The sequence below is a fragment of the Camponotus floridanus genome, unplaced genomic scaffold (genome assembly GCF_003227725.1).
Source record: "Camponotus floridanus strain SB8 unplaced genomic scaffold, Cflo_v7.5 scaffold7, whole genome shotgun sequence".
Classification (NCBI taxonomy): domain Eukaryota; kingdom Metazoa; phylum Arthropoda; class Insecta; order Hymenoptera; family Formicidae; genus Camponotus; species Camponotus floridanus.
In genome coordinates, this window is record NW_020229838.1 from 1,011,064 (window position 1) to 1,024,325 (window position 13,262).

Below are 13,262 nucleotides of genomic sequence, written 5' to 3' on the forward strand. Positions count from 1 at the left end.
TTGCGGTGCGTGTAATGCGCCCGCTGCTGGGCGCGTGCATTCACGATGCGTTCTTCGTGAGATCCATGAGTCGGAGCGAAGATTTAAGGTAGCCCGAAAGATTTGCCGCACGGGTTAAAATTAAATCGCCACTCATGGAGAGAAATCGTGCCCGCCCTTTGTACGCGACACAGCTTGGTGATATTTTACGGAAAATGTATGAGAATTGTTTAAACATGACATTTTTATGGGTGAAAAAATTTATTAATTTTTCTTTGCCCCCCAAAAAACACAAATTTCTAAAATTTCTAAAATTGATAACGATTCGAAACTAAATCTCGAGATCTTTCTTTCTCCCAAAACAAATAATTTTGATGAGAATTAAATGATATTTTGAGCATATCGAATATGTTTGCCAAATATCAAAGGACCCACCGCAGTAAATCTGGTTAATTACGCGGGCGGTGGCATGCTGCGATTGGTCAATGAATAGCCACGATCACGGTGGTCCCAATTAGGTCACCAGGGATGGCGAAAAAGAACTCGTATTACTGTCCTTTGGGACTTGTGATGAACCAGCTGACAATCAATGACAATCTCAGACAGTTAGATTTCTCGTCAGTTATATGTATGAACAACTTACGAGTCGATTACTTCTTGCAAGAATCTCCCCGAGATCACTTTAGAAAAAAAGATAATAAGCTCGCAATTAATTTTACGATTTGGACCGTAGAGACTAAAATATTATCGGAACCCATCATCTAAATCGTTTCTATGGAATCTTTTTCAGATAAAAATCCGTTTCGATAAATTCTGGACTTTAAAATTTTAAACGTTAAATTTTTCAAACTCTTGATAATATCATTTGACATCGACATAAAGATGCATTCAATTAGTTTTATCACCGTAAATCTTGTCATCAATGCATCTTCGTAAATCATCGAAATTCACACACAGATACAAGATGAGATGTCTATAACAGTTTAAATCAATATATACTATAATCTTGTATATATGACATTTTTTCAATAAGGTTTTTCATCATCTGAAAATTAAATATCAATATTTGAAACTATATCAAATACACATATGTCTCGACTTAAACAATGTGTCGCAATTCTAAGACTAATATATATATATATATATGTGTGTGTGTGTGTGTGTGTGTGTGTGTGTGTGTGTGTGTGTGTGTGTGTGTGTGTGTGTACAAAAATTTATAGAATTTAATTCGAGATATATGTAATCATGCATAAATTTAATTAATTACGGAATTTAATTAGTTATTGAAAGACTTTTGCACTACGGAAAGCAATATCTTTTAATCATGATTACAAAATGACTTATTAGTTAAGAGAGATTACACAATTCGGACTCTTTCTTACACTTTAATGGAAATTCACATTTCGATAATCAGTACAGCATTGATACCGTATGAGTTTAAACTTGACCTATGATGTTATTCATACGAATGGTCAAATACATATTCATACGATCGTATTTATATCTTAATACGAAAAAATATTGATTATTATTTATAATTACTAATCATTTTCTTTAATTTTAACATTGCAAAAAAGTTATGTTAACAAATTTCTCCAAATTTATGTGAAAAAAATTCAAGATATGTTGCATTTATTGAATAATATATTATTTATAATTATATATAATGTATTATTTATACAACATTATATGTACATTTTATATTAATTTTGAAAAAGCAATCCGTGGATCTTTCATTGAGTAGACTATATATTTCAATGTAGGAGAAAAAGAAACACGTGGGTTGTGAGCTCTGTTGTGGTTTTTTAATTTTATTTAAACATAGATTCGTATTATTAACGATATTAACAAAATTAAAAGAAAAAGAAATCAGAGACTTGCTCATTATATTATTAGATACTCTTGAAAATTGGTCTCTTTGTTACGACACAAAGTCTTTCTTGAAGCAATATTAATGTAAGCAATGAATAATCGTCGAGTTATTACGCGAAATTATAGTACAATTTGCGGATGTATACGATACATTTATATTTTTCATTCGTAACCGGCTCCTCGGGAGAAGAGAAAACTTTGAAAGAAAGAACTTTGACGGAGCAAACCGTGTCCTGGCGTGGGACAGGATGAGGCTACGGAGGCTGCGTTCTCTGCTGGGGGCGGCTCGGTCCCTATCCTTCTTTATCCCTCTCTCTTTCTTGGCTTCTCTCCGCATCTATATCTTCGTCAATCTTTTTTGTTCATCCCATCTCTCTTTCTCTCTCCTTTTCCTCTCTCTTCTCTCGTAGCTCTTTCTTCTCGTACGAGGTTCCTCATTCTACGTTCTTCTCTTCCCTCTTCCTTCCACTCTTTCTTCGTCATCCACTTGAGCTAGGACTCATCGTGCCTCCAGGAAACGGCTGTCCCACGTACATGCAGGCGTGTGCATCAAGCGTACGCGTGTGCGTGCGCCTTTAATGCGTGCGGTAGGAGGTAAGGAGGGGCAACAGGTGGATGCGTGCATACGCGCCTCGAATAATACGGGCCTATGAATGTGTGTACACATATATGTATATATGTGCCATCCGTCTTTTTTTTTGTGGAAGATAAATAAAGATGGGCTATTTTATCTTAATTATTATTATTCGCGCCGAGTCTTCTGATCTGCATGTCATTAATTCGTCGCTAATGATCGTGCGAGTGCATCGGAATACGCAAGTATCAATATATCGATACTTATACAGCGTGCAAATAATGCCAACGGAGAAAAAACATTCTTGGATATTATTACAAAATCTATGGGATCTTCTTCTCTCATTTTGCTGTTATATTTTTTTCTTTCTTTTCTTTTCTACGGACACTTTTCCTTCGATCTGTATGGGTGAAAAAAATGTGAATATACGCGATCGCACACAGACCAGGCACTTATCCTTTCCGAGATTCTATTCAAGGAGGCTGATCCTGAATAGGGGATCCCAAGGGCGCCTACGTAATCCCGCCTGCCATTGTGAGAGGACGCCAACCAGTTTTCTTCCCGAAGCTCTTTTTCACGCTTTTTCCACCGAGCTGGCACAAAATGTAGAAAGGAAAGAGGGGAAGAAAAGGGACAAGCCCACGTGCAACGTGCGTACGCATCGAGCACATGTGCACTCAAATATGCCAACATTGTCGCTTGTACGGATGATATTCCCCTCTCCTTTCCTTCTTTTATATCTCTTCGCGATTGTCTTCCCGATTTATACCTCTTTCATCGGCGACATTGAAAAAAAGAAAGCTGCTTTTCATAAGAATAAGTTTAATACGAGAGAAAAATTGTTCTGCTTTTTAAATAAATAAGTTAAGTAAAAATATCTTATTTTTCAGCGATTTCTTGTGGAATCTAATTTAGAGTTCGCGACCCAACTCTAATTTGCCATATCACTGTCAGCAAAAGAGCCACGATAACCTGAGATTTCGGAGTCGCCGCTTCGCGATAATTCGAACTGCTCCGATTTTTTAGTCTATTTCATTCATGATATCGTTGTGAAATATCTTGTTTTTCTTACAACATTCACTATTACTATTTTAAGGCTCTAATTATTAAATTATCAATCTTTTTACAACCATCATCCTCAGATAAAGTTTTAAATAAATCACATTGGGGATTGGATCGCACATCAGAAAGCTATCGAAAAAATTGTTTACTTTGCTGTATTTTATAATTAACGCGCGCCAGAGATATTCTTTACAAAATCGTTACTTTAAAGTGGCGTTAATAATTCCGACTTTAATCCGAAAGAGAGTAATTGAACGTCAAAACAACACCTTTCAGAATACCTTCGTATACTTTGAGACGCGGCTGGATCGCAGTCGGCAATTATCAAAGGGTAGTATCCGAAAATCCTGAGCCCTTTACGAGTCACGCTGAAAACAGGAGCCATCGTAGATCGTATCTCGTGGGTCCTTCTCTCTTTATCTTTCCCTTTCTTCCTTGTTTATTTCGGCAGCTCTTCTCCGTTCATTCTCTCTCTACATCTCTCCCCATTTCGTTTGACCGCATTTATCTCGTTCGACATCGCGGATTCGTCTCGTTCTCATGTTAGATCAAGGACTTCCATTTCGAAAGAATCCTTTCACCCATTATCGCGGAGACTCCGACGCCAGGGAGCTTACGGCCGTTTTGTCTTAAAATAGAAATAATTGAAAAAATTATCTATTTATTATTTTATTTATTCCAGATATCGTTTAAGACGATAAGTTGTAAATATTCTCTATCTGTCCAGAAAGTTTAAATAAATAAAACGCGTTACTTATCGAGTTACTTATCGCATATAAATAGATGCATTAATTTACTTATTTAATTTATCTTGTGATGACGTTTCGGAGATAAGAAATGCAGAAATTTTGTGGTCACTGAAAATGAATAACTTGTCTTGTAGATTGTATCTCTTGTACAATGATCGAGGTTTTCGTATGTAGGTATTTCGTACGTACATTTATAATTTGCGAGCACGAAATATTTAATGTTCTAATTTTTTCTCTTGTTGTAGCTCTCAGTTAATAGCATACATTTACATCCAACATATTTATTATTGTTTGTGTAATTTAATAAATTTATAGTCATATAAATGATCGATTATATGTAACTCTAATAAGTAACGTCAATAAATACTCATAACCTGTGAATAATATGAGAGCGAGGGGATATTCGCAAAATGCAACAATTTAAAGTGTACTCGAATAAGTGAATGCGCAATTCGAGTGGAAGTTGAACTGCGAACTTGAATGTTCATTATCGCATCATTGCGTTATTTATTTGCGTATAGATATCTATAGAAATTAATTGCATAATATTCAATCAGAAAATGTCTTGTATAAGTGCGCAACACCATTTCGATTTCTGTAAGATTTTTTTAATTCCACATATAAATTATGAGAAATTTTCCCTTTTTTCGTTTTTCTAAAAAAAATTATTACGATTGCTTGTAATTTTCCAGTCGATTTATTTGAGGAAGGAACGCGAAAAATGTGTTATGTTTATAAACTGATTCACAGATCATTAATGATAATACATTTTTTAAATTATGAATTATAAAATATAAATTTTAATTAATGATACGGAAAATAATTTTATATTATTAAAGATACTTTAGTTAGGTATATATAATTGTGCTAAACGTACGTTTTATATTTTAATAAACGAACGTAATAAATATTTAAATAGTCGGATAAGCTATTGCTATTCGTATATATTTATTGCGATAATATCTTCGATATTTCGTTTTTATAAGCGCAAGTAGAAAATTGTCTTTATCGTTTTAATTTAGATTCTCGTGAGCGATATTTATACAATCATTTGTCAGAAATTGTCGCCTCCGTCTGGTTGCTGTTATTAATGTTATCTTTCATATACAGGCGAATTACGAGGAGCAAAGTGCAACGTCAGATCTCTTATTATTGTCGATCGATCGGCCGAGATACGAGATAAAACAGACTCTCGATTCGCCGATACATATTGCTTATTCTGTCTTTCGAAAGAAAGACTGCATGATTCAGTGATTATCCGTTGCTGATTGGATTCTTAAGAGACATTCAAAATTTTTGCCCCCCTCGGTGGAATATTCCGTCATTAACAGCATGCAAATTGCTTATCTCTGATAAGCCTGCCATTATAAGCCTTTTACATCGTTACAGTTGTTAAATGATACTGAGCTAATCGTCAGGATAATAGCAGCAGAGAATCATATGTAATTGTTACACTACTTATCCATGATTAAAATAATAATTAAAATAATAATCGTCAATTTACAATTATCTTACGAACATTAATTTTATCCTTATAGAGGACTTACGATCAATTACCGATTAAAGTTTTGCGAATGCAAACTTGCTTTCCTTGCTTTCCCACTACATCCTTACCATTGTTGAGGTCACTGGGGAATTCGACAAATTTAACGGTTGAAAACGGGCGTGACAAGTGCGTGCACTGCGCCTGGGAAGGGCGTCTCGCGAGGTTTCGTTTCGTTCATGTACGTCGCAAGGTGTCTGGCATCGATGATGATGGTGATGGTAGTGGTGGCGGCGGCGGTTCCTTCGCGGCCATCGAATTAATAGGCCATCTGCTCTTCCCTGCCTTCTTTAAGGAAGTCAATGTTTAGGAAGTCCATGGGAAGCGGCGACAACGGAAAGACCCATAAAGCGAGAACCAGGAGAGGACATGGGAACGGACCCTCGCAAGGAAGTCGAACGGTCCTACGGTGCACGTCCCCCTTCACCTTCTGTCCGCAAAGTGAACGCGGGGGCGTGAGTGTGAGCTCGTCCTTGTACTCGGACGATTGCGCGATTGAGAATTGCATAAGAGTAATAATGAACATTACGTCTTGGAACAATGCATTTGAATTTTTTTTTGTGAAAAGTAAAATAATATTTAATTTATATATTTTTTAAATTGCTACCAGTTCGCTGATTAATTTAAGTTTACATTAAATTCTTATATTAATTTCTTTATTTATATAAAATTCTTGTCGATATCAATATATAATGCTTGGTATTTTTCTTTCTTTTATAAGTTTGTTTCCTTTTTTGTAAAATATGATCTAATTTGTAAGATTTGGCAGGAAATAAACATGGATATTTTTCATATGTGTACATAACTGCAACCAAGAGAATACATGGACTGGCGACTTTGTTTGTATTTTTTGATCTTATGACTTTTTTATCGGTATTTTTCGCAAAACATTCATCGTCGATTGGATGTATATACGCAATGATGGAACATGGACGGACAGATGGAAATGCTTCTTGTTGGGGTGAAAAATTAATCATAAATTTCTGTGACACCTATTATTGTCGGACCAGGAAAATTTTTTTTTTCGATCAAACATTGTTATATAACGTTATCGAGAAAAGATTAATCAGTCATGTCTTTGTACAACTTATTTTAATTTATTCAAGTAACATGTTGCAAGTTTATGAAATATTTGAGTTTAGCGTACCTTCTGATTTATTTTTAAATCCAAATATGATAAAAACACCTAGTATTGACTTTTATTATCGATGTGTTATTACATTGACTTGTTGTTGTTTTGCTGAATTTTTTGTGACGATATATATTGCAATTGTGAAAATATTTACCGAGAATTTGCCGTAATCACCTATCAAGATTATGGCCTATCATATTTTCAATAAATAGAAATATCAAGAAAGTCACTTGTGTTCCTCATTCCAGTTTACATTTCTCAAGATTATAAGACTTATTATAGTAAAAATCCCCTATATAAATTGACTTATCATTTCAAATAGTACGAAAACAATAAGATACCAATATAGTGGTATCAAAATATTGCTCGTCTAGTTATCGTTGAAGACTCCAAGTGTCCTCTATAGTTGATAATTTCGAGATTAAATCTACTGAAAAATTCGAACATGCGCACGAAGGAATTTATATCGCGGTGAACGGAAGGCGTCGTCTCTCTCTCTCTCTCTCTCTCTCTCGCTCTCTCTCTCTCTCTCTCTCTCTCTCTCTCTTTTTTTTTTAATCTATCAGTCGCGCAGCGACGACGAGACCATGTTGCCGGCAGAACAAGATTAATAAATCCGAAGGGCTGCCGCTCGCCTGGTAACAATAACGAAACACCTTTTATGCACGCGTGGATTCCACCTTTTCCTCCTCCACGGCCGCCACCACAACCGCCATCTCCTCCCGTCTCGCTTCATCCACGTGAGCTTCTTCACATTCACCTGCTGCTATTCGAAGATCAGCTGCCCTAACCGCCACCTTGGCAGCACCTTGCCCGCCTCACTGTCCTCGTTCAACTCCGCCGCCACAGACAGACTTTTCCCTCGAATCCTCTTATCCTTCTTCGCTGCTACGTCTTCTTGATTCTTCTTCCACCTCTTCCTTCTCTCGACGTCTCTTCGTTCTTTCGCGGGCGCGCGCGGCCGTCTTCCTTCGTCTCTTCTCGTTTGCTTCATTCTACTCCCCGTCTTCGCGGCCTTTATCTCGCCAGCACTTCGGCTTCTTCTTCGTGGCTGTCTCCTCGGGGCAACCGCATGTTCGCGCAGACACACACACACACACACACACACACACACACATGCCCAGGATTTTTTCAAAAAAATCCAGCTGCGCCGATCTTTTATGGGGGTCCATTCGCTCGCTATTCCCGGAGTGCCGAGTGCGCGCTGCCGCAGCTTGCGCACTTGTGACACGCATATTCCATTTCCGAGGCGAGACGAGTGTGGTCGGTGGCTGGCCTTGCTTATAATTAATCGCTTTACAGTATTCCCTAGGTATATAACGAGGCTTTATTATATTTACGTAGCGTAATCGGCCGCTCGATTACCGTCGATTTATCATCCGTCTCTGCAACAGGTGGTTATATTCCACTGGCATTATGCACCCACTGAATTTCCCATTCATCCGCGCTCTTTATGTTTGTTTTATGCCTCTCGCGCCGCAGTCTTTTAGTGAACAGTTATCGAGAGAAAGTAAGTGTCAATTCAGGAGCGTTGGTGCGCGAACCTTCCCTTTTTTTTTTTCTTCAATCGATATCGGGCGCGAATTGCGTAAATGATGATGTCAACGCGCCACGGGCGATAAAATGTTTTAACAAAATTTATTCGTTGTGCAGCAGGTGAGGCGAGAACCGATCGAGAGTTTCATACGAGGAAATTATTCATCTGTGGCTTCACGTGTATGCTCAAATGTGCGTGTTTCACGTAATTTTAGATAATACAAGATTGGATATGTGAGAATACGTGTTACTTTCTTCATCGCAGCTTATTTTGTAACACGCGCGATGTCTCCATCGCTGATAAGGAGAATCACCTGACACACCTCCTGTAATCGTTATTATTTTTAAAATACGTTCTTTGAAATCATTTGACAAATGCTAAGTAATAAGTATCATTTGTTACAGCAATTTTATTAAATTTGACTCGATTCTCTGATGACGTTAACTTATTAACAAAGTCATAATTTCATCACATCAAAAGTATTTTTTTGATAAAAAGTAATAATTTTTTAAATTTTTAATAAAGAAGTATTAATGTTTAATTAAAAAATAATATGCGAAAGTTTCTCTTTTTGATAAAATAAAAATATAAATAGTATTCTTTATTTGCTTCAGAAACGTAAGAGCTAAATACAATATATGCGTCACTTGATGAATAAGCCATGTGTTATAAATAATGCGATATTATGATAAAAAAAAAACGCAAATGAGAATATAAATTTTATGATGACGTAAGAGCGACAAATCAGCTGAGGCAACGCACAGAATTTCTAAAAATCTACTCGAGATGTTTAATGTGACTTTAAAATGCGCTTATCCTTATTCTCGGCATTTAAAGCCACCGTTTATGGAATGCACGCAAGAAATCCAGTTTGGCATTCCTCGGTCGCTCCGATGGACACGCCAAGTCAAGCAGAACGAATCCCGACGTGGCGTCGGGTCGCTTAATGAAATTCAAACAGGGTCCTGCGGAGCGTATCGGTTACGTTTCCACCCCCAACGTCTTGTTCGGCGTCTCGGAAAAAGGGTTGGCGCCCCATTTCTTTCCCACGCATCAACGAGGATCTCGATTACGGACGTGGACCACAACCGGCATTGGTTTAGGACCAGAAGAGTCCTCGTAGATTTATGAGACCAGAAGCCCGACAGAATAAAAATAACGCAAACACAGAAACATATCAAGCTTCATTTCATAAACAATATATATCAAATTTCATTTTATAAACAATATATATATATATATATATATATATATATATATATCAATAATATGTATCAAGCTTTCGTTTCATAAACAATATATACGTAACTTTAAAGATGTTTCGATAGTTGAATCTTTTATTCTATTCGCAATTTACGTTATCATTTTTTACAGTGAAATAGGCAGATCTCGATTTAAAATTCAATCCAAGACAAATCGATAACCATTAGAATCATTAGGCAAGCAGGCGCATTTGGTGCAACTATTACCGATCGATCTTTTCTTTTCGAACGCGGCAAAAAGCCTCACTTCTGTTCCTCTCCGCGTAAAAGAAGAAGAAGAAGAAAGAGTAGTCCACACACTGTGGGAGATCGCGTACGCAGGGTGCAGAGCCGTCCGAGGAAGAGAGGAGAGCCTGAGCGCGGCGAGCGAGAAGGACGAGGAGAATCACCTGCGGTGCACCTGCTGTGCAGGGGGCTCCTCCGGTCCCGTATTAAAAGTGTATCAGGCGCGCTCCCCTTTTCCTCCGCGTCCTCCACGTCCTCATCCTTGCTCCACCGCGTCCTCCTCCGCGCGCCTATATATATGTATATACTCCTCCACACGCCACGCGGAATACCTGATGGCCCTTTGCACGATAATTGCCCTTCAACCGTCCCTCGTCTTTCGCCTTTGGTGGAAACGATTCGGCCGCGCGTGCGCGCGCGCCTGTTCCTGCAAATTGTAAGCCATTATCGATCTCCCGAGAGAGATTTTTAAAGCATAAAATATACATAATTATATCCGTAATTATAATCCCATAGAAAAATAAAAATGTAATTACAAAAATATATGCATCGGTCAATGTTAATAGATTTCCTCAAGACAAAATGTTTGTAAACCTGTATTTTCAGATGCGAAAAAATCCTACAGCGATAAAGACTGCGAAAAATTATTGTAAAAATAATTCCCAAGCATCAAAAATTAATAAAATAATGAATATATCATATATAAGATTAAAAATAATGAATATATAATACGAATGGCTTAGTTTTAAGTGACACGTGCTTCTTCGATCACCCTTTTCTTCGTCCACTTTAATGCTGCCGCTACGAGATAGCCATTGGCCCGTTTGAAAATTGCCTTCGCAACCGACGTTGCCTGAGCGCGTGCTGGATCAGGCTGTGGAGGAGGCTAATAGCGTATGATTGCCAAGCTTTTGGCCGCTGAAAGAAACAATTTCGCCGCATCGTCTCTTTGAATGACTTTGACGGCTGAACATTCTCGTTTGTGATGGCGTTCATGCAGAATACGATTGAAGTTTGCGCACGAAAGAACGTTTTCGAGGAAGGAAGATTCTCGGGAGAGAATCTTCTTCGTGTGAAAAAAATCGTCCTTGTCTGAAAAACAATATAACACTTTAAATATAAAAATCTCTAAACACGTGTTTCGTGCGTACGTGAAAAGCTCGATGATTACTTCTTGATTCGATCTTCATCCGTAACTTTATTCGCTTAACAGCGTACTTCTTCTTCGATTCTACCTTATTACTTCCTGTTGTCATTCGTCTCCTAAGATCGCATCAATTTTGCTTTTCCTTCTAACGGTCTCGAAGACGTTCCCGCGCGCTCGCATTCGTTCGCGACGGACAGCAGGAGTAGCGACCAACGGCCAACAGGTGTATAGCAGGTGCACACCCCGAGCGCCTTGAGGAGCGCGCTGCGGATGACTAAAAAGTTTCACGTCTACCTGAAGGTCCCATGCGAGAAGCCGGCGCGACTTTCAACCGTCGTTTTCGGCGGAGCGCCACCACCCTCCGGCGTTTCCCACCCCACGAAGGTGCATTTACTAAACAACAACGGTTGCACGGGCTTTCCTCGACTCGATCTCCCGATCTTCAGCAATAAAGAAGCGCGATGTGCCGTAAACTTCGATAACCGATTATTGCAAAATCTCTCTCAATCATATATAACAGATAAGGTCATCATTTTAATCAGTAGTGACTATCAGAAGTGACTTTTAATCAGTAATGACTATATGCGATATAAAACTATCAACTTTAGAGTCAATACTTTGTCTTTCAAAATATAGAGCTTGATGATCATAATGTTACATTCAAACAAACCGTTTGCATCATGAGAGATGTGCGATGTAATGAATGTTGCATGGAATAAAAAAGAAAAAGTTAACGAGCCTACGGTGATGAACGAAGAGATGGAGACAGTAATGAAAATACAGATAGGAATCGAAAGAAAAAAAAATCGAAGGAACATAGAAAGAAGAAGAAGAAAAAGAAGAAGTTGAAAGAGATCGCGAGTAGAAGAGTGTTACAATGCAACGGAGGCGATGCAATAGAAACAAGTAAAGCGAAGTAAAAAACATCGAAGCGAATAAGAGAAGCGGAACAAGAACATAAAGAGCGGAACAAGAGAAAGGAGAAGAAAAAGACAATGAAGTAGTAGAAGAAGAAGAGAATGGAAACGGAGCGGGGTGAGAAGAACGAGCGGGAACAATACAAGTGCACGGAGGAAGCACCTGCGTCTTATTATCGATCATCTATCGATCGTTCCCTCTCTATATCCTCGGTGCCTACCCTTCGGAATCACTATTCGGCGGTATGTTCTCGACCGTTAAAAACCCACCCTGCGTCGTGGTGGAACCGTCAGGTGCTTCTTCCTGGACGGCAAGTGCAGGCGGCACAAGTGCCTTTTCGATTTAATGACACGTTGTCCCACACGAGCACGGACAGGCACGTATACACTCACATAAGCGAGCACCTTTTACCTTCCTTGAGGTCCTTCCGAGTTTCCGTTGCCCATGCCATCATGCCACACGTGGCACTTCTAAGTCCCTTGAAGAAAGAACGAGCTCTCTCGAAAGAGTCGCGACTTTCTACGTGTGAAATTATACGTCGTAATAAGTAATTTCGATCTTTCATCATGACCTGTCCTGTAAGTATCGATAAAAATTACGAGATAAAAGATTATCGGTTTCGTCCGGGCACATGTGGCCGTCGTTGTCGAGAGGAAAGAACGATAGAGACAGTTTCATTTCGAAACAAAGTTGTTTGCACATTTTTTACTTATCGAAATTCAATTGAATTAATGATCGCACCTGTACGTATCTTTCCACCACCCCCCCCTCTCTCTCTCTGTCTTTCTGTCGGAACACCGTCGACATTCTGGCAGCTGTAGCGTACATAAGGGACCAACGTGTATCATCTCTTCTAGCGCGTTGGTGCTGGTAAGTATGCGTGTACGCGTACAGGTGCGGAATGCACGATCACACGAGACACCCGCTCCATCTTCTCCTCCTCTTCTCGCGCGAGCCTCTGCCTTTGTCGCGGTTTTTTATCCGCCCCTTAGCGACACGAGCGCAGATTCTATAATTATTCCGATTGCTACCCGTATAGATTGCAAGTTGCATCATTTTGCGATCCCCTACCAAAATTATAATTCGGAGATGCTAAAGAGGCAATTTTGCTCGATCGTCGCAGCGCACATCGTTAACGAATTCATCCGCCATTATTAGACGATTATTAGAGGCAAACGCGAGGACTCTTTAAATCGCCCGGTGTCTCACAATGTAGGCTAACTTAACACTTTTAACCATCTGCTTTGTATCAGGCATATGCT